Source organism: Microtus ochrogaster, chromosome 2, assembly GCF_000317375.1.
Source record: "Microtus ochrogaster isolate Prairie Vole_2 chromosome 2, MicOch1.0, whole genome shotgun sequence".
Lineage (NCBI taxonomy): Eukaryota > Metazoa > Chordata > Mammalia > Rodentia > Cricetidae > Microtus > Microtus ochrogaster.
In genome coordinates, this window is record NC_022010.1 from 13,346,865 (window position 1) to 13,374,632 (window position 27,768).

Sequence of the window (27,768 nt, forward strand, 5' to 3'; positions counted from 1 at the left end):
CAGGCTGGTCTCGAACTCACAGAGATCCGCCTGCCTCTGCCTCCCGAGTGCTGGGATTAAAGGCGTGCGCCACCATCGCCCGGCTCAGGTGCAGTTTTTGAACAGCTAGGAAGGATCCCCCAAAGATAATTTAGACTTGGAAAAGATGGTCAGCTTTGCAGTGTCAGGTCTTTAGCAAGTACACCACAGTGCTGATCTTGGCTCTATGGCAGTCTGCCTGAGGCACCTTAGGCAGGGCCCCTTAGCTCTCTATGCCTCACTTTCCCCATCTATGAGATGAGCAGTATCAGGGTTTACTCTAAGTCTCTGAGAGGACTGAGCAGGTAAACATCTGTGGAGTCCTAGGACCAAATTGTACACATATCAGCTGCTGTGGCCATGCCAGGTCCTGCCTGCCTGTGCCCTTTAGAGCTGGCCTTCCTCTTTTCTCCTTCCTTCCTTCCATCCTTTCTTCTTTCCTTCTTCCTCCCCCCCCCCTTTTTTTTCTGGCAAGATCTCACCACGTAGCCCTGATTGGCCTGGAATTCTCTATGTAGATCAGGCTGGCCTTGAACTCACAGAGATCTTTCTGCCTCTTCCTCCCACACATGGGGATTAAGCATATATACTACCATTCCCAACCTGTAAATGTTTTTTTAAAAGAAAAAAGAAAGAAAGATGCCTCCTGGGAAGCCCCAGCACTGTAGGTATGGCTGGCAGCCTACAAGCAGGAGGTAGGTCTCTTCCCCTGCTACTGCCTCTGTTGACAGACCCCAGCAGAGCAGCAGTTCCCCAACGAACAGCACTGGCAACACAGACAAGAGCGCCCAGATCTGCCTTTGTCCTGGTCACCACCCTGGTGTGTTCATGCTCTCATCTGGCCAGGAAGTAGGATCCAATGAGGTAGAAGAATATTCTGTCTGGAATGGAGGAGCAAATGTAGTTTAGAGCTTGTGATTCATGGCTGGAGAGGCCAGCAGTGCAGCCGGGGCAGTGAGAAGACAACAGTTAGCTGCCCAAAGCGGGAAGATCTCTTAGAAGAGGGAGAACGGGAGAAAGCAGACAGAATGGCACAAATCAGCACCTTTAGCACTCAGAGTTGTGTGTGGATCCAAGTTCCAGGAAGTGCTGGGCCGCTCAAGTGTAAGGCTGGAGGAGGGGGCAGGACAGAGGCTGGTCCTGCAGCAAGCTGTTGGGAGAGACTTGGAGAACATGGGATTCAAGGAACTCACTGTCCTTGTGGCTGTTTCTGCGGCCCTGTGTGCTTGCTACCAGCAGAAGGAACCTCATTTTTCACCCACGTTTCTGACCTTACCCTGGCTCTCTGCTGCATCTTTAGCACTAGTTATGGTTCTGATGTGTCCCTGAAGCTCCACTTGATCTATTCCAGGTCTCTCGAGCACCCAGAGCCCAGTTTCTCAGAGAGCGTTGTAGATTAGCCTCTATCCCCATGGAAGAACAGGATTTATATGGGACCTCAGCGTATCACTTTTCTGGAAGAGCCCAGAATACAGTGTCATTAGCTTCTGACCCCAGTGTCTGCCTCAACATTTTTTGGAGGACGATGTTAGGCCTTCAGAATGCTGACCTCTCCCACCATGCCACTGGAGATGGAGCAGGGGCTTGTCTCCAAACTGAGGTTGAAAGGTGTTGGGTATGTAAGAAGCAGGACACAGTCTCCATTTCCCCCACAGGCACATTCCAGGTTCGATTTGAGGGTCAGACTGGAGGGCTGTTCCCTAGGGTAGCAATGACCTGCTTTTGGTGAGCCTGGACCTGCTGCCTTGGTTCTCGTCTCCTTTCTGAGCTGGAAGGTCTGCTCTGATTAGCACGCTGACGTCAAGAAAGCATGTCACCTTCAGTCTCCCCTCGGCCTGGCAGCTGTGATATATCAGTTCAGATGTGTCCCCTGCCTCACTACAGGGGCTAAGGCCAGCGGGGAAAGAGGGATTATGTTGTTCCCATCTGTCTTCAACTGCCTGCCCAGGCTGCATCCAGCTGTTCCCCATTCCCTACTGCCAAGAGGCAGATGTTAGGGTGAGGTCAACCTGGGATCTGGGGACCTGCCCATCAGCTTCACGTGAATGTCTTCAAGGCTATTTCTGGCCTTGCCATTATCCCAACGGCTTCAAGTGATAAATATAGACACAGATTGAAAAGCCCCAGTGGCAGGCAGGCAGGCAGCATTGGGGGAACGTGTGGACGGGGGCTCGGCTATAAATAAGTCTGCTGGAACACCTCCCCAGCCATGCCACCACTGCTACTGCCAGGCTAGCGTGCTTGTGTGTGTGCACTCAGAGAAATCCCTCCCAACTCCCTGCCTGAGCACACTTGTTCCTGTGGGATCACAGGTAGAGGAGGGGTGGAGAGAGGTTCTGCTAAGGAGATGGAAGAAAAAGACTGCAGTATATGTTGGGGGCTGTAGATAGCAGGGTGAACTGCTGTGGGCTTCTTCAGTACCAAGTAACCATTGTAGAAGGGAAATGTCAAGTCCAGCAAGCGGGTCCTGGGGAAAGCCACATGGCATGGGGAATATAAAAATATGTCCCTGTAGCCTTCAGTCCTCTCAGTTTCTCTTGGTGTAGCAGATCTGAGGAGGAAGAGGCAGTGCTCCTGCTGGAGGCTATCATATACCTCATTTGGTATCTTTTCCTGGCTTTGCCCTTTCTAAACCCACCCTCTTTGTGAGAGCACAATTTGTTTATCTCTGCCCATCTCTGTTCCCACTGCTGGACCCCAGGCCAGCTCACCAGGTGACCCTAGTTTGGGCTGAGCTCACACGGGCAGGAATTCCAGCTGTTCCCTGACCTGTGGCTGTGCCCCACCTCCCCCACTCATGCCTGTCTCCATCTTCCTGCCTTTCTTGGCATCCTGTAGTTCCTCTCCTTGCGCCTTCCCTTCTTTTTCCTCCTCCGCCTCCTCTCAGCCAGAAGCAATTACCTGGGGCTGCTGGATGGGGATTGTGCTGTGCTCAAGAGATGCTTCACTTCTTGTGGAAAGGTTAAAAGTCGGTAAGCTGGCAAGGATCCTGGGAACTCACCATGAAGAAAGTACCATGGCCATGCAGTCACCGTCATGGGAAGTGACGCCCCGGGAGCCCCTCTGTGGCCTCATTTAACAAGGGCTGAGCATTAGAGCATGAAGCTGGACCTAGCGAGAAGTGGCGTATATTAATATTGTATAGATAAATGATGCCCTGAGTGTTTTGGAGATTGCAAGAGTGGGCTGTCTTGTATGAGAGCGGCTTTGAGGGAGGGAATCATGTTCCCTTTCCCCATGTATTCCCTGTGCTGTAGGGCTTCAGGAGACAAAGGAAAGCACAGGACCACTTTGGCCTATTGAGTGGGTAACATGTGCAAGGACTTGCGGCTTAGTCCTAAGTGTGCACTCTGTGCGCTCAGTATTACTGCCAGGATGAACTAGGTCTGGCTCTTGGTTTCAAGGCATTCTTGAGCCATAGGAGGAGACAAGGCGCTATGCTTTTGTGATACCCATGCAAATGACAGCCACACTCTATAGGAGCTGGGGCTTCTGCTCTGGTGCTGACATCTGAACTGGGTTGTGGAGAAGGCTGTTTGCTGAGCACAGACGTGGGGTTGGGTATGCAAGGGAAGGAGGCACTGCAAGCCCGTGTCTGTTATGGACAGCCTGGAATTCTGGCTGTGGTTCCTGGTCGGACTGTGCTGGGGGAAGCTGGGCTGAGGGAAGAACCAAGTGGAACCTTGTCCAGGGTGAAGCTTAGATGGCATCTGGGAATGGAGGAGAATGTCGAGGGGCTTTAGAGGAATACCAGGAACTGGTGTGTATTTTAGAAGTTTCATTTGACTTTGTGTGAGTGACAGGCAGGGGATGGGGGAGCACATTACAGTGTCTTTGTTGAATACCTGGAAGGTTTTTCTTTTCTCTTTTCTCTATTTCTTTTCATGAGGTCCTGTAAAATTGGGGTATGTGCTCATGGGTGCATGCCCAAGAGACAGTTGTTTCTAAAGATGGCAGTGCTGAGCGGCCATGAGCTGAGGCTTGCAGGGCCTTGTGACAAGCACAGAGCCATCAGTTCCAATTTGCTTAGCTCTCCTCTTCAAGGGTGACTTTGTCCAGCAAGCTTGGCCAAAGCCAGTAGCCAGGCCTACAGCAGAGATAAGCAGTCCCCCAGGAATTGGCCTAAGTCTTTCTTGACAAGCTCCCACATCCCTAAGTTGAATAGGCTGTTCCTAACACAGTGTTTGAATCCCTGCTTGTCAATTGAATCCATTCACCTCTGCAGTGAGGCAGAACCCAGAACTTCAGCCTCCAAAGAAAGCATGCTATACAAGGAACAGATAAACACATCTTCTCAGGGACCACAGAGCCCTGAGTGCAGACTAGACCACAGTCTCATGATGTAAATACTGTTGTGTGTGTGGTTTTGCCAGCATGGGCTAATAAATAGGGTGATGAAATGAGGCTGAGGACAGAGGTGGTGTTTGTGAAGGGCTGATGATGAAAAATCAACAGCTCTGCTGTTCCTATGCGGACCCTCTATCCAGCCCTTCGGTTCTAGACCTCTTCTCGGTTGGGGAAACTCACCCCAGGAGGGGGAGGGCCACACACCAGGTACCCACAGAGAACCTAGGCCATCCTGGTACCCACAGCTATTGTTCTCCCCCTCAACAGGGATGTGGGGAACTCATGAAGTTGCTGGGATATGGAGGGACCCCAGAGACTTTCTAGAACCCTCTGTCTTGCTCCATCTGCTTCCTAGCCAATGGTCATACAATCCATGCTACAGCTTGCTATACTCTCCTGGCTTCCTTATCAAGCTGGCTCTTTCTACTTGTACCTCTGGCCAAGCTGGGCTGTTGTCTGTGTACCTGCCTCCTAGGAAAACAAGAAAGTGCTTGCTGGAGGTTCCGCATTCCAGTCTGAGAGAAGGCCACTCTGTGCCCTTGGGCTGTCTGACACTGTCCCTCCTAAGCTTTCACCTGTCACGTTGTGAAATGGGAACCCTAAAATGTCACCCACCTGGTGTGTATGCAGAGTTATATGAACAGGCCAGGGCACGGCAGCCAATACAGCTGGTCATTTAGCTGTCCCTTTAAGGCAATGTGACACAGAGGGAGAAACTGAGGCTCAGGAAGGCTGTGACTGATGAAAGCAGAGGAATTGGTGCCTGCCTGACTAGGTCTCTTGCCTCCTGTGGTGCCCACCTCCTTCCCTCGGTTGTGGAAGAACAGCTAAGAAGAATGGGAATAGGCCTCTGGTCAGAGATCAGGATCCAACCAGACGACCTTGAGCAAGCTACTCCAGCTTAGCTTCTTGGTCTGCATGAGTGGCTGGGCACACAGCACACAGTCCAATCCACCTTCTGCTGGCACTGAGTGGGTGGTTGCTGCTTCATTCTTCCCTCACTGGGCAGTAAAGGTTAGTAGGGTGCTAGCACCAGAAGGTTGGGGAGACTGTGAAACCTTCTGTTTCTTTTCCCCTTTCTTCCTTTAGCCTGACCCCCGCTGGCCCAGGTTTAAGGATAGAGCTAAAAGAACTTTTTATAGGCTAGAATAGGTCTGGATGAAGTGTGGACACATCTCCTGCAGGCTGCCATCCTCCTCCTCAACCATCTGGAAGCTGGCAGGCCTGAGGACTCGGGGCCCTGGCCTGGGCTCTGACAGAGTTCTCTCTGGCCAGTGCAGATGGAGGGCGTGATTTATGGTGCTGTGAGGGGAAGAACTCTTCCAATGGTCAGCTTCCACAATCCCTTGCTTTATGGCCAGAGTTAAAGGCAGCTGTTTGGATATTGTCTCCAGAGCACTTAAGCTGACTTTCCTGGGCTAGAGAGGCCAATGGAGACCTCCGTGACATCATGTGTGAGCCACATGCACCAGATTTGAAGCTTTGGGGCAAACACAGGCCTTGGCTAGCTGCCCTTCAACGTACTTAAGGATGTCGGGCCCCAAACTGGGGCCAGTCAGGATTGCCTTACCTGGGAAGCCACCTCTGAGCTTTCTGAGCATCTGAACATACCTCAGGGTTCCACATTCCCTAACTACTTTAGTTCTGTCTGTTCCAGACTAAGCTGCTACTCTGAGCCCAGGCTACCCCTCTAAGTCTGTGGTTCCCCAGGGATGATGAACTTCAGATGAGACAAGAACTTCTTAAAAGCACTGCCTAGTTCTCCTGGCCAGGCTAGCAGTTCCACAACAAAAAACTGGGGACCCTAGGATGCGGCAAAACTGGCTCCATAGCCCCCATGCTTTCCATATGGGCTAGCCCACATCTCTTGCTCAAATGGCTAGAGAAGAGGGCCTTTGTCCGAGTTGAGGGGCTGGTCCCTGGGAAGCAGGTAGTACTGCCCCTGGACAGAGCATTCAGACAGTGCCAGCCCAGCCTAGGCCTGCTGGCTCTGTGCCACCTTACACTCTGTTCTAAGCCCCACTGGCCCTGCCTCCCCAGCTTCTGAGACTCTGGGTGTCTAGTGCTGGTAGTAAGTGGGGGCAGGAGACAGCTGAGCCTGATGACTACTGGTGGCTGTCTCTGCTCAGGTGCCTGTTTGTCCTTGCTGTTATTTCAGAGACAAGATAACCCTGTTCATTGGCAATCCAGCTTTATGCAGGGTAGGAGGGATGAAATATATGGGGTGTGGGGGACCACATTTCTGTGGACCACATTCTGTCTGCTGGGTCTCTAGACTCCATCTGGATCATTCCATAGAGCTGACATCTGTGTTCTCCAGCCCAGCTCCAGCCCCAGGTGGGTGGTTCTGAGAGGGGGATGCGAGCTGCTTCCCCAAGGGCAAGAGGAGAGAAGGCACGTGGGAGTGTAGGGCCTTTACCTGGAGTCACCTTCAGCAGGGCCGAACTCGGGTTAGTTTATTAATTCCTGCATTTAAAAATAAGCATTCTAAATTAAATATTTATTCAAGATAAATATTTAAAAATATTGAGATAGTCACATACCATTCAATCTACCCATTTAAAGTGCTGATCCTGGCATTGTTTAAAATATTTTGAATTGTGTAATTATCACCACAGTCAACTTAAAAACATTTTCATCTCCTCAGAACCCTCCACTTCTCTTCAGACCCTCTTCCCCAGGCTAATCTGTGTCTGTCTTCATTGCCTGTCCTAGATGCTGCATTGAGATAGAATCCTGTAGTCTTGACTTCTTACTCTGGTATCTGTCGCCCAACATGATGTTTTCACGTTATCCTCATAGTGTGGATCAGTCTGTCATTCCTTATTTATGGCTGAGTCATTGCATCATATGAGCTATCCCCATTTGGTGGCCAATGAGTTTTTAAAGGATGACTCTACATCTTAATACAGTTATGAGTTAGTGAGGGGACAGGGGGATGGGCACACTGGTGGGGAATGTAAACAGAAGCAGCTTCCCAGAGGCCCTCGGGGATCAACTTAGAGGCTGAGCCTGGACTCCGGGTCTGACAACCTCTCTTACACAGCTGGTTGTCAGGAACACTTATGAGACCTGTAAAATGGGGGTCTCCCAGGTTGTCTGGAGGTTGTCATTTTCTCTTTTCAGGACTCAGGGAGATCTTGCAGGTCTTGAGGACAGGGCTCATCCAAGGCAGACACAGCTGTGCCTGAGGAGGCCACAGCAGGAGGCAGGAGCCCCAGAGCCTCTTCAGTTTCTTCTTTGAGGAGCAGATCGGAGGCCTGGAGGAGACTTGCAGGCAGATCCGGAAATTGAACCCAGATTAGAACCAGTGTGATTGATAACAGCCTAGGCATTAGAGGAAAGGCAGTTAAATATTTGTTTAATCTTGCTCTGATTGTCTGTCTTTTCAAACAGTGACTGCTGACCATGTTTATGCCCTGCCGCAGTGCTTTCTGGAAAATGGGGTCCTTTTATTCACAGGAAGAGCCCCTTTCTGCTAGTTCTTAGTCCAAAGGTACCACTGGGGTCTCAGACTTCATGAAGTGACCTATCCATATCACGTCCATACAAGCTGAATGCTGACTAGGGGGCTACCCCACCCTACGGATCCCTCAGCCTCTAAAACAAAGTGAAGGAACAAGGAAATCAGAGAGATACCTCAAGGAGTGCCTCTCCGACTGGTGCCTGACAGAAGCCAGTAATTGCATTGAGTTCCCCTTGCAACCCAGCCACCCCAAAGATGAGTGAGAGAAGAGTATACTGCCATGTACATGGTCTCAGGTTGTAGGTGGACAGGATAGCGTGACTCTCCAAGGTCATGAAAGAGCCCAGATGGTGGCTTGTCTTCTGTGAGAAACTTCAGGCCAGCAGCCAGGCTTCTGTGGGCTGGGGTCAATCGGAAGGTGCATTCCTGCGTGAGTCAGCATGGCCCACCTAGTGCTTGCTTTGCATGTGGCATTCCTGTGTGCCAGTTTCACTAGCTAGAACTGGCTCTCTGAGTGAGTGGTGTGCCAGTTTGAGTCTCATTGATCTCAGCCAACTTTCACCACACAGGGGAAGAGTTCCTTGTACCCTGAACCATGGAGCTCCGGGTGGAAAAGTTAGATGTATAGATCGGGTTGCTTCTTTCTTCTCATGAGTGGTGTAAGAACAAAGTGGGGAAAATGGATAAGCCTCAGCTATGTTCTCCTGTGAGACCAAGAGGCTCTGGCAGCTGGCAGCCGATGCATTTGTCACCTGGGTACTATACTTCTGAGTGGCTGTAAATTGCACACCCCATGAGGTGGCACCTGCTGCCGCAGGTCACTCAAGCACCTCAAGCAGGTGGCCTCCTAATGAAGTGGCTCAGGACAGGGACCCTGCTGTGAAGCCAGGCACCTCTGCAGGTGGTGGGGTGGTCAGATAGAGAGAGGAGATCTCCTGGCTGTTTCTGTAAGGCCACCTACAGCTGGGCAGCCAGGCCTGGCAGCAAGGGAAGACTGAGAGTGATCCAAGCCCTTCCTGCTTCTCGGCACCTGTGTGCCTATGACCATGTCACCACCTAGCTCAGTACTGGGTCTCTCTGCCCAAGGAAGCTGGACAGGGGCCAACAGGAATCTTTGACAGTCATGGAGGATGGAGGTAAATTAAGATACCTAGAGCAGTTGCTGGGTCTTTTAAAAAATATTTATTTTTGTATGTTTGTACATGTGTATGGGGGGAGTACAGAGTCCATGACACATGGGTGGAGTCAGTTCTCTATCATATGGGCCCGAGGGGTCACCCTCAGGTCCCAGGCTTAGTGGCAAGTGCCTTTACTACGGAGCTATCTTGTTGGCCCTAAACTACTGGCTCTTGAGGAGCAGTCCTGTAACATGGCTGTATGGCTGGCCAGACCTCTGACTCCCTTGGAGCCCAAGTTGCCCAGAAGATTTTCATTGGGAACTAGCTGGATTAGATCAGACACTGGCTGGCCTTTAATGGCCAACAGGACTCAGGCAGTTGCCTTCTCTGGGCTTCGTGTCTTGTGTCTGTAAAGAGATAAAATGCCTGCCTTCAAGGACTGCCTGGAAGATGAAAGGACACAGGTAGGATCAAAGGTTGGCGCACAGTGTGGCCATGCAGGTGACCTGCAGGGTCCTGCCTCCTGCCTCCATGGTCATACCCTTATGTTGTCCCCTCCCACATCGAGGGGCTGACCTGTGTATCTAGTAGGGTGTTGCAAGTGAAGTGTCACTTTTAAGACAAAATTATAAAAGACAGAGGAGCTTTCTCTGTTTTTTTCTCTTGCTTCATTTGTCCCTGAAAGCTGCTGTCCTGTGGGGACTATGGAGAAGCTCTCTGGAAAGTTCTGGAATTATGGTGAGATGCAGGGGTAGACTTATGACCATCAGCCTACACCTGATGTCAGTCACATGAGTGGGTTCTTCAGAAGTGGCCCTTCATGCCCTAGCAAAGCTTTCAGATGACCATAGCCCCTGCCCTGGCCATCTTATTATGGCTGCTGAATGACCCAGAGCACAGCCACCAGCCAGTGTAAGGTAGTGAATGGTTATTATCTGAACCATTATTTAGGGTGGGTGCTGTTTCACACAGCCATAAGATCTTGCACGGGGCTCTGTGCCTACCAAGTTCCTTTTCTCCTGGACTGAGGCATCTTCGTATCCAGGGCAAAACTGTTTCTGCAAAGGTGCCTCTTGGTGGCTCTGATGTGTATCTGCATGTCTTGATGGCCATAGCAGGGTTTCTGTAAAGAGCCTTGCTTTGCTGTATCCATGGTCTGGAAGGGCCCAGCGATGCCCTGCTTCATGTTCTGTATCCAAGGGCTGATGAGACTGTGAAAGATCAGCCTCGTTCTAGAGCAGTGTGGCAGGGACGTCTCAGACTTGTCTGATAAATGGCAGTACCGGGGTGAAGCAGGGATGTCTGGACCCTTGTGAATGTGGAGGGAAAGTCTGTCCTCTCCACTCTTATATTCTGCTTCCTCTCCCTCAGCTTGACCTGTTGGCCGCCTGAGATGCCAGCCTTGCTTCCAGGTTTCTCACTTTGTTCCCCAGCCTACACCAGGAGGAAAAAGGACCTCAGATGGAGCTCCATAAAGAAGTAGACAGCTAGATAGCATTGTCCTTTTAGGTGCCCCTCAGCCTCGCTGGGGAGGAAGTGTGACTTCTGTTTGTCACTTTCTTGTTCACAGAAGGAACCTGAAAAAGACAAACTTTAGTGCTCTCAGCGTACCAAGGTCCTGCCACCTGTGCTCACTGCACATGTTTAAGGATGGCTTAGAACTAGCCAGCCAAGACACTGTGACCCCGTGTGCCCACAGCAGCAGCCCTTGAAGGCTTCTCTTACGCGTCATCTGTCTTGAGCCTTTCATATATGCTACACATTCTCTTAGCCATGTCTGAATACCTGCTATGTTTTTAGGACTGAAGGAGATGTAGTTCCTATTTTGTCTTTTAATTAGTCAGAAATGGACATATAAACAGCATGTCATTAGTGATCAGGCTGACATTAGTGACCAGGGCGAGGAAGACAAAGGGGGAACACAGAGGCCAGATGAGAAGGACATTTCCAGAGAAGGCAACATTGTTGCAGTGACACTGCATATGAGTCCTTGTGCTTCCTGCCTCTCCTGCTTTAGGGCTTACTTGAAGGGCATCTTGTTAATGAAATGAGCCTGTTCCTTATCCTATTTAGCATAAAGAGTAACCTTTTCCCTCAGTTTTTCAGAGGTTTGTTAGAATCACCTGTAAAACTCCTTTGAAGGGTGGTAGTGGCAAAGAAAATCTTAGCTTATCATATAAGTTACTTTGCATTTGTTTACTTAAGCTCTATATTTCTCTGCCACTCCCACCTTAACCCTACTTACAGTCCACCTTCTAAAGCCAACAGCCAACATTTTAAATACCACCAGTGTGTTAGGTGTATTTTGAGCACTGGGGATCAGGAAGCCACATGAAATCCCTGCCTAAAATATACGCTTTTGATCATTGTGGTGGTTTGGATGAGAAATGCCCCATAGATTCATATATTTGAGTATTTGGTCCCTAGTTAGTAGAACTATTTGGAAAGGATTAGGAGGTGTGGCCTTGTTGGAGGAAGTGGGGGTGGCCCTTGAGTTTTTAAAAGTCAAGACAGGCTCAGTTTCTCTGTTTCTGTCTCTCTGTGTATCTTTATCCCTCTCAGTCTCCAGCTTGTGGATAAGATGTAAGCTCCATCATCACTCCATCACCACTCCTGCCTCTTCACTGCCATGGTCCCCACCATGCTCATAGTGGACTCATCCCTATTTAGTGTTTTCTTCTGTAAGTTACCTTGAATGATGTCTCTCCACAGCAATAGAACAGTAACTAGGACAACAGTGTAACCGCAGGAAGAAAAGCACGCGAGGGAAGGGAGTAGAGAGAGGTTTTAGATAGGGTGCTAGGAAAGGGCATCTCTGCAGACCTATATAAATTTGGGAAGAAAGCAGCAGCAACAGGGGCAGTGGTCCTGGGATAGAAATATGCTTAGCACGTTTGAGAAACAGTGAGACTAAACAGAACAAGAGAAGAAAGGCCGTAGGAAGTAAAGAGAGAGCCAGAGAGCCATCCTGGGGGACTCAGGTCATGGTGAAGACTTTGGACAAGATTCTGAATGTGAAGGGGGTCCTGGGAGGATTTTGAGACAGTGACATCATTTCCTGTACGTCTACATCTTAACTTGCTCACTGTGGGCCCCTGGAGCAAGAGGGTTAGCAGGACCCACTTAGAAGTTCTGTTTGCAGCGGCATATAAATCGCCCGCTGGCAGTTTCTAGGTATTCCTAGGGACTTGCTTGGAGGGCAGTCTAGCACCATCCCACCAAGTTGGAAGCAGCTTCCCCTTCTGCTGTGCACATAGAATCTTCCACCTATGTGAAAGACCCCCATGTCTGTGGTTCTCTGGGGTCTTGGAAAACCTCATAAGCCAGGGGTATGGAGATCATCTCTTAGCACCCAATCCTGGCTCAGAGGGAGTTAACTGTATGCTGTATTAACCTAAACAGCTAGACTAGGAGAATGCAGTATGGAGCTCTGAGTCCTGACCCTGGGGAGACTCAAGATGCACCAGGCCTGTCCCGCCATCCTGTGGGGTTCCCAGGAGATGTGCTCTGAGACCTTTCCCTCAGGCTTCCCGAGGTTCATGCAATCCCCATGTCAGGGCTGTGGAAGCAGTTGAGGTCAGCCTCTGCCTGCTCCAGGCTCCTCTGTACTTCGGTCTTTGCTTCTTCTGATAGGCTATGGAACAACGTTGACCAGCTTGAGCCTGGAGGAGTGGAGCAGAGTTTAAATCCTGTTTCATCACCTCTTAGCTGTGTGACCTGGGGGCAAATTACTAACCTCTTTGCAATTTGGTTTCTAGGCATGTAAAATATAGAGCAAAGGGTCAAATCAGTTCATCTGCATGTTGTGAGCCTCAGTAGTGTGGCTCAGGGTGGCCCTGCTCCTGGTCACCCTTGAGTGATTAGAGTTACATGGTGGCCTTCTTGAGCTTTCTGGGATGGCTGCCCTGATCCTCTTAAGAAGAACATTCCTACATGATGGGGAGATTATGGTCCTAATCCATTTGTCCTTACCATTTATGACTTGACCAGGGCCCTGCCATATGTTGAACACTGTTTGTGCGTCATTTATGTAGTCTGTGAAAAAACCTGAGAGATATGTACTAGGAAGTCCCCATCAGTGTAGAAGGGAGCCCAAGCCTCTGAGGGATGACGGAACTTGCCAGGGCCCTCTAGCTGGTTTACAGCAGTGCCAGCCCTTGGCAGTCAGCTCAGAATGGCTTTCCTCCAACCAGAAAGAGCCATGGGGCTGGGTGCTTATCATGAGCAGGCTGGGTTCTGGGTCTCCTGTCCTTGCTTGTGGTGCCCCCCTCCCTGGCCCCAGTGATCTTCCCTGCCTCTCTCTGACTGTAGATGGTCAGAGAGAAAACTCTGTAAAAATACAAATAAACAAAAGAAGCAAATTATGTAACATCTGGGGCTATGCATTCCAGAGAGAGGAGATGGCCAGTACACAGGCCCCTCCGTCCCTCCTAGACAAGGTACTCCCTGGGCCTTCACAGCCCTGCCTGCCCTCTGGCATTTGGCATGCCATAAGCTATCAACAAAACAGGAAACCTTAGCCCAGAGGCACTGGGCAACACAAGGGTAAGAGAGGGGCCTGCAATAGTCACCATGGAGTGGCTGGCACTTTTGTATTTCCAAATGGCATTTGAAAAGTGGCCTTCTGTTGTCTTGTTTTTTTTTGTTTGTTTGTTTTTGTTTTTCGAGACAGGGTTTCTCTGTGGTTTTGGAGCCTGTCCTGGAACTAGCTCTTGTAGACCAGGCTGGTCTCGAACTCGCAGAGATCCACCTGACTCTGCCTCCCAAGTGCTGGGATTAAAGACGTGCGCCACCACCGCCTGGCTTGTTGTCTTGTATTTTTATAAGACATTTTAATTTTACACGTACTGTAAACTCTTCCACGCTGGTAATTTGTAAGCACATAGGTCAGTCACATGGACTGTATTCACCATGCCATGTGGTATCCCTTACTCAGCCTGCTTTCAGAATTTTGCTTGTTTGTTTATTTATTTATTTTTTTTTTTTTGAGACAGGGTTTCTCTGTGTAGCTTTGAAACCTGTCCTGGAACTCGCTCTGTAGACCAGACTGGCTTCAAATTCAGAGATCCGCCTGCCTCTGCCTCCTGAGTGCTGGGATTAAAGGTGTGCACCACCACTGCCCAGCTTTTCAGAATATTTTTATCTGTCCAACAGATACTCTGCCCATTGATAAATGCTGTTCCTTCCCATACTATGCTGTCTGTGGATGTCCTTCTATTGGACAATCCACAGAGTGGCTCACAGGACATGCGACCTTTTGAATTTGGCTTCTACCACCAGGCAACATGTTTTCTGGGCCCATCGATGTTGTTGGAGCAGACATTTTGAAACAAGCTGTGTGTCTGTGCAGTGTCATGAAGTGATGCAGGAAGGGGATGAAAAGGTGTGAAGCCCCTCCATCTGTACTCAGTAGGTGGCAGTGACTCCCGCTGTCTCTGCTTGGGTTCTAGATAGGAGCACCTGGAAATGCACAGACCCTGCTCCACACTCCATCATGCTCCCACAGCTCCATAGCATCCTGGGCTGAGTGCCTAAGTGCTGCTCATCCTTGCCTTGCTTCCCATTTGTGAAATGGAAAGAGTTCTCTGTGCCTGAGTCAGCTAACGGCCAGCCCTGTGTTCCAGTGTGAAGGGCGCGGGGGCGGGGGGGAAGGCTGGTGGTGATTCTTACACTGTGATTGTCTTATTTATTAAAAATTAATCGAGGGGCCTTGATGCATCCGGACTTGAGAGAAGCTGACAGGTCATGTGGTCTCTGAAAGCACAGGGCTGGTAATCCATTTTAAAAAACATTTTCTTCTTCTTTTTAATTTAATGGAGGAAATCATTAGCTGGAGATTGGTAGCACTGATTTATTTCTGTTTTGGGGGGGGCAGGAGAGAAGATCGCCTCTAATTGCCGCTTGTTCTAGAAATACGCCAGCCAGACATTCCCATCAGCTGGGACTGCTGGTTGGAGGTAGGGGATTGCATCACATCTTCTTCCCTTCAGACTCCGGGAGTGGCAAGGGGCTTTCTGGGTACAGGTAGGTGGTCCTGATGTCGGCAGCAGATTTTCACAATAGTAGCAAAGCTGCTTTTGGTGCCTCGATCCCTCAAGTGAGCCCGAGTGGAGTGCACTGTGTAACGCTGGGGGGCAGGTCCCCCAGATAGCCCGTGTTCAAGACTGCATTCCCAAGGAAGGAGGAGCAGGACCCCCCATCTGGGAAAAAGGACTACGTGCCTCCTCTGGGGCTTCATCTGGTTCCAAGGGGAGGCAACTGGGTTCACCCTAAAAATAACCAAAGATGCAAACAGCCATGGAGTGCAAATGTTTTTCCTGTCTGTGGCCAGATCACTTAAAGGTACAGCTGTACTCTGCTGCCACAGTGCTCATTTCTCCGAGAGCAGAGAGTAACTTTGAGGTGACCCTTGAGCTTTATAGGATCCCCAAGTTGAGGTCTGCCTGACTCACAGACCCTGAGGACCCAGCCCAAGACAAGGGGTGCAGGCAGACCCAGATAAGTAACGGTTATATCATGAAGCCTCCTGGATTCGAAGGCGGGGTCTTCTTGTCTTCAATTTACAAGTCTGTCCAGCTCAGAAAAAAAGATGAGTAAAGTAGTTTTGAGAGAGAAGATGGCTGTAAATAGCTAGGCAGGATGTGGAAAAGGTGAGAGGTGAATTGCCTCCAGGGTTGTGGGCCCCGCTGCAGAGCAGGACTGAAGGCCAGCCCTCAGCCTACCCTCCACAAGGCTCTGCTCCTTGGGTGGGATGTGTGTTCCAGGCACTTCCGGGCCTCTCACTCTCTTCTCTGCCTCTGTCTGTACTGGTGGCTGTCGCCTGAGTCTCCTAGGCATCTTTAGATGGCGGCTGGGAGTCCTGCATCGTGGCACAAGACTTTAATTCTAGCATCCAGGAGGCAGAGATAGTAGTTCTAGGCCAGCCAGGGCTACATGGTGAGACCCTGTTTCAGAAATAAAACAAATACACACTGTAATTAGGAATTCTTAGTTCTCTAGAAAGTTCTCCCTGGATACGCCACATCTGAGAAGAATACCCTAAAGGGGCTAACCATGTGAGAAGAGCCTTAGTGAAGTTTTGGGGAGAGTCCTGCCACACTAAATATGGCCACACCTTAAGGGTGGTGGGCTTGGGCTTCAGGGCAAGTGGCTACGTCATTGGGTAGAACCAGGAATCAAGTATGCATCTAATGCTGGGCCTGGCAGAGACCTGCGAACTGAAGTACTAACTTGCAGCTTCTCCATCCATCTACTGTTGTGCATTCAGTCATCCTGCCGTCCATCCGTTTCCCATTCACCTGCCTGTCCATTCCGTCATCCCTCTGCCTGAATACTCACCCATTCTTCATCCTTTCAGAACATTTGCTCAGTGCTTGTTGTGTACCAGGTATTCTATGCATGTACCCTGGGATACAACTATGAATACAGCCGCCTAGAAGCCTTCATTCTAATCAGGTAGACAGTTGGGTTTTTTTTCTATTTTTTATTTGGTTGGTTTTTGTTTTTTTGAGACAGGGTTTCTCTGTGTAGTCCTGACTGTCCTGGAACTTTATCTGTACACTAGGCTGGTGTCAAACTAACTGAGATCCACCTACTAGATTAAATCCCAAGTACTGAGAACAAAAACCTGTGCTACCCTGCCCAGCATGACAAGCATGAGAAAGGAACATGCTGCAGCACGGATGGACTGCTAAGTGATAGAAGTCAAGCATAGAAGGACAGTGGTGTAATTCCATGCTGTAATGATGCTGCCAAGTGGTCACTGGAGTCAGAGTCTTAGAGACAGAAGTAAAATGGAGGGTACCAGCATGGGGTGGGAGAGGAGTTAGCGTGTATGAGTGTAGATTTGGTTTAGGAGATGAAAAGGTTATAGAGCTAGTGGTGAGGGCTGCATAGCCATGTTAATGTTCTCAGTGTCACTGAACAAAGCACTTACAAGCTATCAGGATAACAACTGTTAACATTTACCTCCATTTGGAAAATAAAAACAGCGAATAGTACATTGTATGTTAGGTAAGGATTGATATTATGAAAAAACAAGAGGATCAAGGACAGGAGTCGGGGTTAACTGAGTAAGTGGTCGGAAGACCCGAGTAAAATGGACTTGGGCAGAGGCTAACAGGAGGAGACCGTGCCAGCATAAGTGCCCTGTGGGAAGAGGTGGACTCCAGTCTGGACAGCAGGGATAAGGCAGGGAGGCCACTTGGGGTTTTGAGCTGTGGGAGGCAAGATGTCCCTACAGGTTTGCGGTGGGTCCCCTGGGCCTTCTGCTCCTAGAGCTTGGGAAGCTTGGAGGCAAGGGAGAGCTTTGCAGGAAGGGAACAGACCTGCCCTCAGCAGCACCTGCCAGCTCAGGATAGGAGAACAGTTGCCCCCAGTGTACCAGCCCCTCCTGTAGAAGGCAGAGTACTGCATGTGACCTGTACATGTCCTCCTGGACACCTTACCCACCTCTCTAGGTTACCTGGAGTGCCAAACACTCCATAGAGCTGTGTGAGGAACTTCCACACTGCACCATTTCCACAAGAGCCGTCCCACAGTGACACCATTCAGGAAATAACGTCGAGAACGAGTTCTGCACATGCTCAGTACAGACAGGATTCTTTTTCCTCAATATTTTCATTTCAGCCTGTAGTCGGCTGACTCTCTGGATGTGGAAACCACAGAGATTGAGGCTAGCTGTGGCTATGTTTAAATTTGCCCCATTTGTTGCAGTCTTCATGGCTACATTTCTGTTGTCCCACATAGGCTAGGCAGGATCAGAGTGTGGTCTGGGATCATGTGAGACCATCTATGCACTGGGAACAGCTACGGGGGGGGGGGGGGGGGCTTGCTGAGCAACTGACCCTCAGCCTAGCCCGGAACCAAGGTTTTACTCTGCATAACCAGACAGGGTTCTGCCACTGCATGGAGATGGTAGGAAAGTTCCAATCTCGAAGACATTCCAGAGATGACCTCAGGAGTTGCTGGGGGAGACGAGGGAAGGCAGTGGTTCTAGAACAGCGCCGAGAGGAGGCTCCAGGTCAGAGGTTTAGAGACTCTTGTCATTATGGAGTCTAAGGAGCCTATTCCCCAGCTGCTGTCTGTCTGGTTCCCTGAGAGCCCCACCACATACCCGCTGTCCTTCTAGACAGTCCCTGAGCTAGGCTGCAGACAGACAGATCCCCACACCCAGGCAGCTGAGGTAAGTAGAGGGAGGAAGGGGAAAGACAGAAGTTGAGGAGATAGGCCATTATTTCTTCTACCTTTATAGCTGACCTGTCCTTGGCAATCATCATAGCTCCATGTGAATCTTTAATTTCATTTACAAATAAATGTGAAAACAAATGAAAGGTTCTATCTCCCACTGATACTAGCCACATTTTGAGTCTCAGTGGCCACTTAGACCTGTGGGATAGCAACGACTGCCCTGGCTGGTGCAGGCATAGAGTGTGGCCATTGCCATACAGTGTTGTGTTAGGCAGCACCTTGTCTCTGGAGCGATGCCATAAGATAGAGACCTGAGAGGCTAAAGAGGGGAACACTCACCAGTTTACAGCCAGGAATGCTGGTGGCATTGGAACCTAGCTTCATCTGTCAGAGAAGGCATGAAGTGGGAGTACTTGTGAGTCCTCCTGCTCAGCTGGCAACTTCCCTGGGACAGAGGAGACCAAGGCTACTTGGAGTCTTCTGCCTTCATCACCATGTCAGATACGGGTGAGCTTTGCTTATTGGAAAGACAGGCGGCTAGACATTCCATTTAGGGTCTCTTGGGGCTTGGAAATGAAGTGCCCAGAGCACTTCCTCGGGTTCTGGGAGGCGGTGGAGGAATAAGAGGAAAACTCACGGGGGCTGGAGAGATGGCTCAGTGGTTAAGAGCATTGCCTGCTCTTCCAAAGGTTCTGAGTTCAATTCCCAGCAACCACATGGTGGTTCACAACCATCTGTAATGAGGTCTGGTGCCCTCTTCTGGCCTACAGACATACATATAAATAGACTATTGTATACATAATAAATAAATAAATATTTTTTTTAAAAAAGAGGAAAACTCACACGTAGAAATAACCCACATGTCCATCCTGTGATGTGTACATATGTACAATGAGGTCTATCTAATCAACAGAATGTTACTCTGCCGTGAGGGAACAAAGCAGCCTGCATAGGGTATGGCATTGTATTAACTTTGAGAACATTTAAGCGAAAGAAGGCAGTCCCAAAAGGTTGCATGCACTTTGTAATTCCATTTGCATGAAGCACCCAAAGCAAGCTTGTCTGGACAGTAGATTAAGTCAGAGAGTGGCTCACCCATGTGTCTCCTTCCAGGTGATGCAGATCTGGGCAATTAGTTAGAGGTGGTGGCCTTACCACATTGTGGATATTCTTCATGCCACTGAAGTGCATGCTCTAAATTGATGAGAATGGTCAATTATGTGTTGTGTGTATTTTACAATAGAAAAGTGAGAACACAGTAGGAATCTGGGCAGTGAATGTGCTCTTTATAATGTTTTTCTGGCTTATTCATATGCAGGGGCATTTTCATAACAAATTATTGTTGGGGGAGCTAGGAAGAAAAAAATGTTTCCTTGGCTGCAGGTTTCAGAGGCAGGATGGGTATAGTAGTCCTCAGATGTTCCCTCAAGAGCAACAGGCGTGGAAGCACTGATGTTTGCTCCATGCTCTGACCTAAGGTTTGCCAGCCAAGTGCACAGGGGAGACAGAGCATTGGATGCTGCCCCCACCCATGCTTCCAAATGGAGCAGGAAGGGACACAGTGTCCACAGCATCAGCTTTCCCTAAGTCTGCCAGCGTCACGGTGCCCCCAGAAGTGCAGCTTGGAAGAGAAAATGGTCTTGTCTCGGTTTGTACCAAGGAAATGAAAGCACAGAGATGTGACCAGACTTGCGATGGCTCTGTGAGCTCCAAAGAGGGAACGAGACTCCAGCCCAGGCTCCTGCACTCCCCCAGTCACCTCTGTAGCACAGAGCCTGTGTGGGGCTGGGGGCAAAGCCGTGGGGTTTGCACAGCAGTTGTAAGGTTGGGAGTATGCAGGTGGGAGATACGGCCCAAAGTAGGCCTGGTCCAGGGTGCCCATGCTATGGTTCTTTCTTTAACCAGCAGGTGCCCAGCAACCTCCCATCTTGGCTTCCTGCCTGGGTGGCTCTGGGCCACAGAAGCCTTCCTGTGGGTGGGCATCCCCTCCTTCCTGAGGGTGGAAAACTATGACTCAGGGTTTGGTGGCTGAGTTTTAGAAACAGGAGGCAAGGATAGAGAGGCAGTGCTTCTGAAAATCCTGGGGAGGGGACTGGGTCTCTGTTCCTGGGACTTTGACCTTGGGTTCTGAGAAAGCTGCATGAGGTTAGTGGCATGAAAAAGAGGCAGGTCCAGGGTCCCAGCTGAAGGGTAGAGAAACAACCTGAGAGAGGGGGAAAGCTTTCTGGGCTTCTCTTTTCTTCAGGGTAACGGTAGTGGAGGACTGTTTTCGCCCACCGTCCAGCCATGCCCCACCCTGCCTTGGTGCACAGGCCAAGGCCTGTTTGGGGAGGTTGCCACAGCAGAACTGTGGGATTGGCTCTGCTGACGCCTTCCCCTGGCATATGGCTCCTCCGCCCGCCTCGAGCTCTGCCAGCGGCTCCCCTTTCTCCATGGCAACTTAGCTCAGTGGTCCCAGTGGAGGAGAGAGAATCAATTCTCCCTCCTTCCCGCCCTCCCGCTCCACTCCCCACCCCTTCCTATCCTGCTTGCCTTCCTTTTGCCTCCGTTGTCCCTGTCTGGTGGCTCCTTATACAGCCAGGGGACTGTGTGCTGCCACTTCCAGGCATGAGCTGCCTGTAGCACTGCAGGCTGGGGGCGGCTCTCTGAGACCTGCACATGGGCAGCCAGCAGAGTCTACAGGATGGGGCTGCTGAGAGGGGCCCCAGCCAGCTCCTGCTGCGCGAGGCTCCAGCCCTGGTACTTTGTACCCCCTCCCTTACCTCACATTGGCTTCCTGAAAGGTAATTTTCTGCTTCTTCTTGAACATGTCTCAGCCTTAGGCTAGGTTTATTAGCGAGGAAGGCTCCATCTGGTCAAGGGTCTGTTTGCTTTCTCTCGGAAAAGCTGGGAAAGAGGGAGAGCTGCAGGGAGAGGCCTGGCCTGGCCTGCCGGAGCACTGCCTGTTACAGCAGAGCTGGGGTACACAGCCCCTCTCCTGAGTAGCCCAGCTCCTGTCTTCCTCTGGGGGCCAGAGATGGTGCGCTGCTGCACTTCCCATTGTGCCTGTGATTGCTAGAGCACGAACAGCCTGCTTTCCTAGAGCGTGGTCGCACCAAGGAAAGAAGGAAATTTAGAGACGCTCACGTGCCCCCCAGCGGGCAGAGCTCTGGCTACAGGCTGCCTAGCTTTCTAACTGACTAGTCCTTAATCCTATGAAAATGGGCACTCAGTGTGGGGATGTTTGTCCCTCCACCATGATTTCAAGAGGATGATGTCAGGAGACTCATCTCCCAGCTGACTTCAGGTGGACTGGTCCTGTGGGTATATGCTGTGTCCATCTTCACACACCCTGATGCCTTGGGACTGCCACCCAGCAGAGCTGCTTTCAAATGGGATTCTAAGAATGGTGGGGGAGCATTCTCCATCTCTTCCCACCCTGGGAAAGGTATTCAGAGGAGTTGGTGGTGTTGACCCCTCCATAGCCCAGCCCAGGGGACAGGCAGCTCCCCCATGGCCCCTCCTTCCTGTGCAGCTGGCAGTGGAAAAAAAAAATCCTTGGTTGTCAACAAGAACATCTCCTGTGTTGATGGAAAGTGAGGGCCGAAGATACCGGATTTAGCACCCAGTTCTTAGAAGCTACAGGCTTGAATGGTGTCTGTGTGTAAGCCCTGTCTGATCTTTAAATAGAAAAGCACATACCAAGTGGCCCTGTCTGACTCATGGAGAGCATCAAAGTTTGGTGTGGTATCAGGGAATCCATATCCAGCCCTGAAAGTGGTACCCAGCTCAGGTGCCTGCAGAGGTGTTGAGCATTCAGGTGTGGTCCTGAGTTGTCTGGTGGTATGAGACTGAGGATGAGACACACATTAGCTCGCCAGATGAATAGAGGATAGCAGACTCAAGATCGTGTTGATAAGTCAGGCTGTGGCCACCTGATTGTGCTCTGTTTTTGATTCTGCATTCTCCCTGACAGATTGCTTTGTAATGGCATCAGAACCTCAACAGCAGCTCAAGGCCTGTGTAGCTTTGTGGTTGGGTCTATCTCTCCCATGACCCCTTTCTTTAAAACTACAAGAGAGCTGCCATAGACTATGTTCCTAGTGCCTCCTTCCGAGCAGTAAAACAACCCTGATGGGCAGGACAAGGAGGTTGTGTTCCTGCAGGCGCAGCAGAGCTTCCAGGCTCTGCACTCACCAAGACCCTCCTGGCATCTGGTGCTGTGCAGGCTTTCTAATGGCATTACCCATGTCTGGGGTTGTTGACTGGCTGTGAAATCTGATGGGTTTACGAGCTGTTGGTGCTGGGGAGGCCGTGTGCTGGTTTTGTTTTGTTTGTCGGAGAATGGAAAATATGATATGACACGTAAAGGGAAGCCTCAAGTGCAGCTCCTTTCTCATCTCTGCTCTCAGCTTCTGTGGGAGGCTGGTCCAGTACTGCCACCGCCACTGCTGCTATCACAGCAGGTCCTTCTGTCTTGGAGTCTTTCATGCTCCCCCAGGACCAGACAAGCACCCATTCAGATCACTCATTTGGCAAACCCAGAAAGGACAGCCAGAGCTGAGCTCAGAAGGAGAGGCAGGCTCCACCTCCAACTGCTTGTATCCCAGGTAGACCCTGAGTGCCGCCCTCCAGCCCTGCCTCCTCCCACCCAAGTCCTTGCTTAGTGGATGCTCCCAAGTGTAATTGTGATTGCGAGATTGCACATAGCGCTGACTTACTTGAAAGCATCTTGGGGAGCTGCAGAGGGTGTGAGAGCAGCTTGGAGAGGTGGGAACCCTGGCTGCCGATGGCTTCAGCCAGCGAGAGTGTGGAAAGCTCATTCCAGGAAAACTGGAATAATCACCGTATTGGCTGGCTTTCAGGCGGTGAGTGGTTCTTTCTTCTTTAATTTGACAGGAGTACCAGGATTCAGGGAAGGGATGGCGGGAAGCTGGGGGAGCCTGTGCTTTGTGCAGACCTCATGAAGCCCTGATGCTGTAAGGGTCAAGTTTGATGCATTTCTCCCGTGCTAGGTTGACCACCAGGCTATGCCCAGGTGAGACAGGCAGCTCTGCCCCTGTTCAGGAATTCTGAGGCTTAGGACAGCATCTGTCTGGGAGGTTGAACCTCTGTCCCCTCTTAAACACCCTGTCCTTAGCTCTTAAAAAGTCTCTTGGGGGTATTTACTGAATGACCTCAACTGTGCAGGAAGAAGGAAGTTCATGAGTTAAACATTCCCCTGTGTTCTTGTAATTTCCTTGAACACATACATACATATGTATGTACACACGCTCACATCTTTGTGCACTTATGCACGTGTATACATGAACACACATATGCAGCACTTGTTCAGGCTATTCCCGAGTATGCACACACATACACATGCATGTGCATATCCACATGTACATGAGCATGAACCACACACAAACACATGTGCCCCTTCTGCTAGCAGGAGCTCATGTATCTATTGACATTCTGCTCATGCTCGCATGATCTTAATAATTGTTTCCAGCACTGCAGGATCACGCACTTGTGCCTTTACTCATTTTTTTCAGCTCAGTCTTACCTGAGTAATGCAGATTGTCCTTGTCCACTTCTAGAAAGAGAGCCCACCTTCTCCTGTCCCTCTCTCCTTATCCTGTATGACAGTGTTTGGGGATTTACAGAGATTGGCATGTTCATCTGTAAGAGAAGCATGCAGCTGCTCACTCACTGAAGATCTCTGGCCCCAAGGGAAGGGGATTATCAGAGAGAGACAGATAAACTTAAGGTGTGCTGAGATGCAAGCCTCTGTGAGTGGTGTGTATGTACAACTGTCTGGGATGTGTGCATATGTAGAATACGCGCATCTGAGAATGCATAGCTTGTGTGGTTTGTGATGTGTGTATAAATGTGGGGCATATGCTTGCATATGTGTTCTTTGTTTATAAATATGCATGTAAATGTGTAGCCTGTGAAACATTTACATTATGTGTGTATGTGAATATGTGGGTGCATACATTTATTTGTGTGCATATATGTGTGGTCTGTGTATGTATGTGAATTCACTTGTGTGTAATACCTGTGATGTGAATGATTGGAGCTTATGTGCATGTGTATATTTGGTATTTGTATGACTGTAGTGTGTTATGTAGAGGTATGTGCTTTATATGGCATGTTCCTGTATATTTGTGGCATGCGTAGTATGTTGTGTGTTTGTGTGTGAGTTATGTTCAAAGTGTGTTCATGTAGTATGCTCATTGTATTTGTAGTATATGTGTAGTATGTATATCTACAGGGCTCTGTGAAAGTGTGTTGTTTGTGGTGTTATGTGTGTGACTGTGAAGGTACAAATGTACATATGTGTGGTATGTATGTGGTTTGTTATATGTGAGGATATATATAAACATATGTGTGGTATGTGTATGTATATACATTATGTATGTAGGGTATACCATATCCTGTACATGTGAGTGGTGTACTGATGTGTATAGATGTGATATGCTATGGATAAAGTATTTGTGTTTGCATTGAGATTTGTACAAACGTGTGTATATGCTCATATATGTGTAGTGTTCTGTGAGAATATGGATATTTATGTGGTGATTCATGTATGTATGCTTGTGGCATGTTTGTGTGTTATATAAATATGTGGTGTGTTTATGTGTACATCTACAGTGCTCCTTTTTGGATGTCTGGGCACCCCGGCTTCCTCTCCCTTTTCCATTTCCTGGCTCAGTTTCCTGAGAAGCTCTAGGCAGATGTGTTTGATATGACTGTCCTGGAGTCTTACTGATCATTACAATGGGTACCTTCAGCATTTCATCTCAGTGGATGCTGTGCAGACCCCATTTTCCATGCTGTCTCAGGGTTTGAACACCCTGTGCCATGAAGATAGAGCCAGAACTCGGCTCTCTGGACTGACTCGTTCATCATTCACACATGCAGCTGCTCCAGGTGAAGAGCAGACCAGGCTTTTGCCTTGGGAGAAAGCCTGGATGGGGCAGAAGGGCAGCCAAAGAAGGCAGTGCTTGTCCCACCTGGCTTCCCTTTCCTCCACCGCAGCTGTCTGACGAGGAGGCTTAGAAGTAACAGTGGCAGGGAGTCCTGGCCCCAGCCCTCCCTCTCACTCACGATTCCTGCCCAGGCTACAGTTTAAGATTCAACACCCAGATACCTGCTCCCCCCCACTTTGATTAAGAGTACCCCATAGTCTGGAAGACTGTGTGCATTGCAAAGTCTGTTTCCCTTATACCAGGGTCATAGACATCAATGGCTTATGTGGTAGGGCGTGTCCCTCACTCTCCTGCTGTAACATGGAGATAACACTGTTTCACACACCTAACATTCAGAACAGATGTGAAGTGCTTGGAAACGGATAGTGTGTGTTGGCGGGAGGTGGGGGTGGTAGGGCTGCTTATAGACAGGTCATTCCAGTGTCTTCCTTAATGGGCAGGACAGGTAATGCACCCATTTAGACACGCGCATAGGGAGAGGGCAGACACGAAGCAGGCAGTGCAAAAGAAGAGTAATCAACAATTCTTGGTGTTTGTGTGTGTGGGGGGGGAGTTTTTGTTTTCATTTTATAATTTTTATAAAAATTGGAGATTATGAAGAAAGATAATTTTTTTAAAAAAAAGTCTTAGACACTCGAGGACTCTTCCTAGAAAGTTGACAGGATGTGGGGCAACACAGAAGTGCCCTTACCTTAAAGAATCCATTAGAAGTCAAATGACTAAAGGCTGTAGGTGGCTGTGCAGCTGTGGGATAAGGTAACAGACCATGGGGGACAGGAACTGCATCTTCTGGGTTATCAGCCTGAGGCGGTTTCCCCTAAACAGGGTTGGGGTCCAGGGTCTGGGCTCGAGTCAGGCTCTGTTGCCCAGAGTGCCCTTTCACGTGCTAGGTGAGAGGAAGATGGATCTTACACTGGTGTCAGGAATGGGCACTGGTTTTTTTGTTCGTTAATTTACTTTGTTTTTTGGGGGTTCATCATGCAGAAGTGGGTTCCCCTATTAGGTGAACTTCGTTTATTGCTCATTGCTGTGAGCTCTTTTCACATAAATGTCCAACCTCAGAGCCTTGACCGCTGTCACAAGCAAGTTCTAGGCCCACAGCTCGAGAGTCTGGAGTCCATGCTCTGTTCCATGAGAACTTCTCTGAGCTGCCACTGTCCTTTGACAAAGCCAGGCTTGGTGGAAATGAATGAACTGTGCAAAATGCTGGGGTGAGGGTAGGGTGTCAGGAGGGGGGAACACGACACCTACCAGCTTAACTCAGTGTCTGTATTTTAAGCAGCTACCCATTCTTTGCCTCAGTTTTCCCATTTGGTGTCATAGCAGTCACACCCCTCACTAGTTCCAAAAACAAGTCCAAAGGCCCTGTCCTCTCTCCCTCTGCCATCAGTCTGCTCATGAGGTCCTGGAAATAGCCTTGGCCTCTCTGAGCCTGTTTCCTGGTTTGCACGATAGGGTTAGTGATGGGTACCCTTGCAGGCCTATAGAGGACAAGAGGCATGGCATTTCTGCAGGACAATTTCTTCCATATTAGTGCCCTTTCTGCCTGGTGCCTTGTGCCCTTGTAAAGTACTTCACAGCTTTCTAGATGTAGGCACACCCCTGATGGCAGACTTTGGCTGTGAACAGGCTTTGTCAAGGCTGCTCAGGCAGGGAGTAGGGATTAGTTAGTTTTAAAAACTTTCTTGCTACCTTGTTTCATTTGTTTGGGGTATATGATGTGCTGCTGGTTGCTGAAGTCCTATCTCCAGGACTGGGCCCTGGGATAGAAGGGATGGGGACTGGGCTGCTTGGGGGAAAGAACCTTCCTCAAACAGTAGAAAGCACAAAGTGGCAGCTACATAGATACAGATTTGAGTCCTACCTGTGTGACTCATGGGACCTGTTGAATCCCATTGTACCGTAGCTTCTTGATGTGTAGAACAGGGCAGTTGTCCCCACTGTGCCTCACTCTGATTGCAGCTCCAAGTCTCTACTGATCATAAGAGGGGCACAGAGCAGGTTATAATTTCTCAGGGCTTACCTCCAAATGTCCATTCTATATCAAAGTTTGTCCTAAGTATAGAGGCCATGACAGGCCCTCCAAATGCTCTGTACCTCACCAGTACAGACTCAAGTGTGCTCCCTAGAGCAGGCTTGCCTTGAGATGAGGGGCAGCGTTGTCATTCACCAACCCTCAGGTGTTTCTGACTGTCCTTCCATCACAGGATCCAGGGGGCAGCTCTGTGTCTCACTGCTGAATCTCAGACAAAGCCACAGTGCAAAGTGGGGAGCCTTCACAGACCCAGAGAAGGGGCAGAGACCCGTAGTCACTGAATCCCTGGCTAGCAGCAGGGGGGTGTCTCTTCTGTCCCTGCTCACATCTGGAGACACTTGTTGGGAGGATCCTTAAATGGCACATGCTGCCCATCCCTCAGAGATGCCCCTCAGTAGCTAGCCTGGGCTGAAGAACCAGTTGGTCCCCTTGAGATGGTATAGATGGGCTCAGATCTAGGCTCCTCCAGGTCCTCCTTAGCAAGGGCCTGGCCTTGTATAAGTCACTCCTGCCCAAGCCGGGCGGTGGTGGCGCGCGCCTGTAATCCCAGCACTCAGGAGGCAGAGGCAGGCGGATCTCTGTGAGTTCGAGGCCAGCCTGGTCTACCAACGGAGTTCCAGGACAGGCTCCAAAGCTACA

General features: G+C 49.8%; 1 protein-coding gene across 6 annotated transcripts in view; it reads left to right on the top strand.

The window, feature by feature from the left end:
* Window positions 1-27,768, top strand: part of Pitpnm2 (phosphatidylinositol transfer protein membrane associated 2) — a 107,094-nt gene that overhangs the window by 6,520 nt on the left and 72,806 nt on the right. Inside the window, exon 1 of one of the 6 annotated variants that reach the window (XM_013350013.2) lies at window positions 20,703-20,921. The exons of the other annotated variants lie outside the window; for them this stretch is intronic. The gene's annotated coding sequence lies outside the window, so the exon portion shown is untranslated. Of the gene's footprint in view, window positions 1-20,702; window positions 20,922-27,768 lie in introns of those variants that run through there. 6 annotated transcript variants of the gene reach the window in all.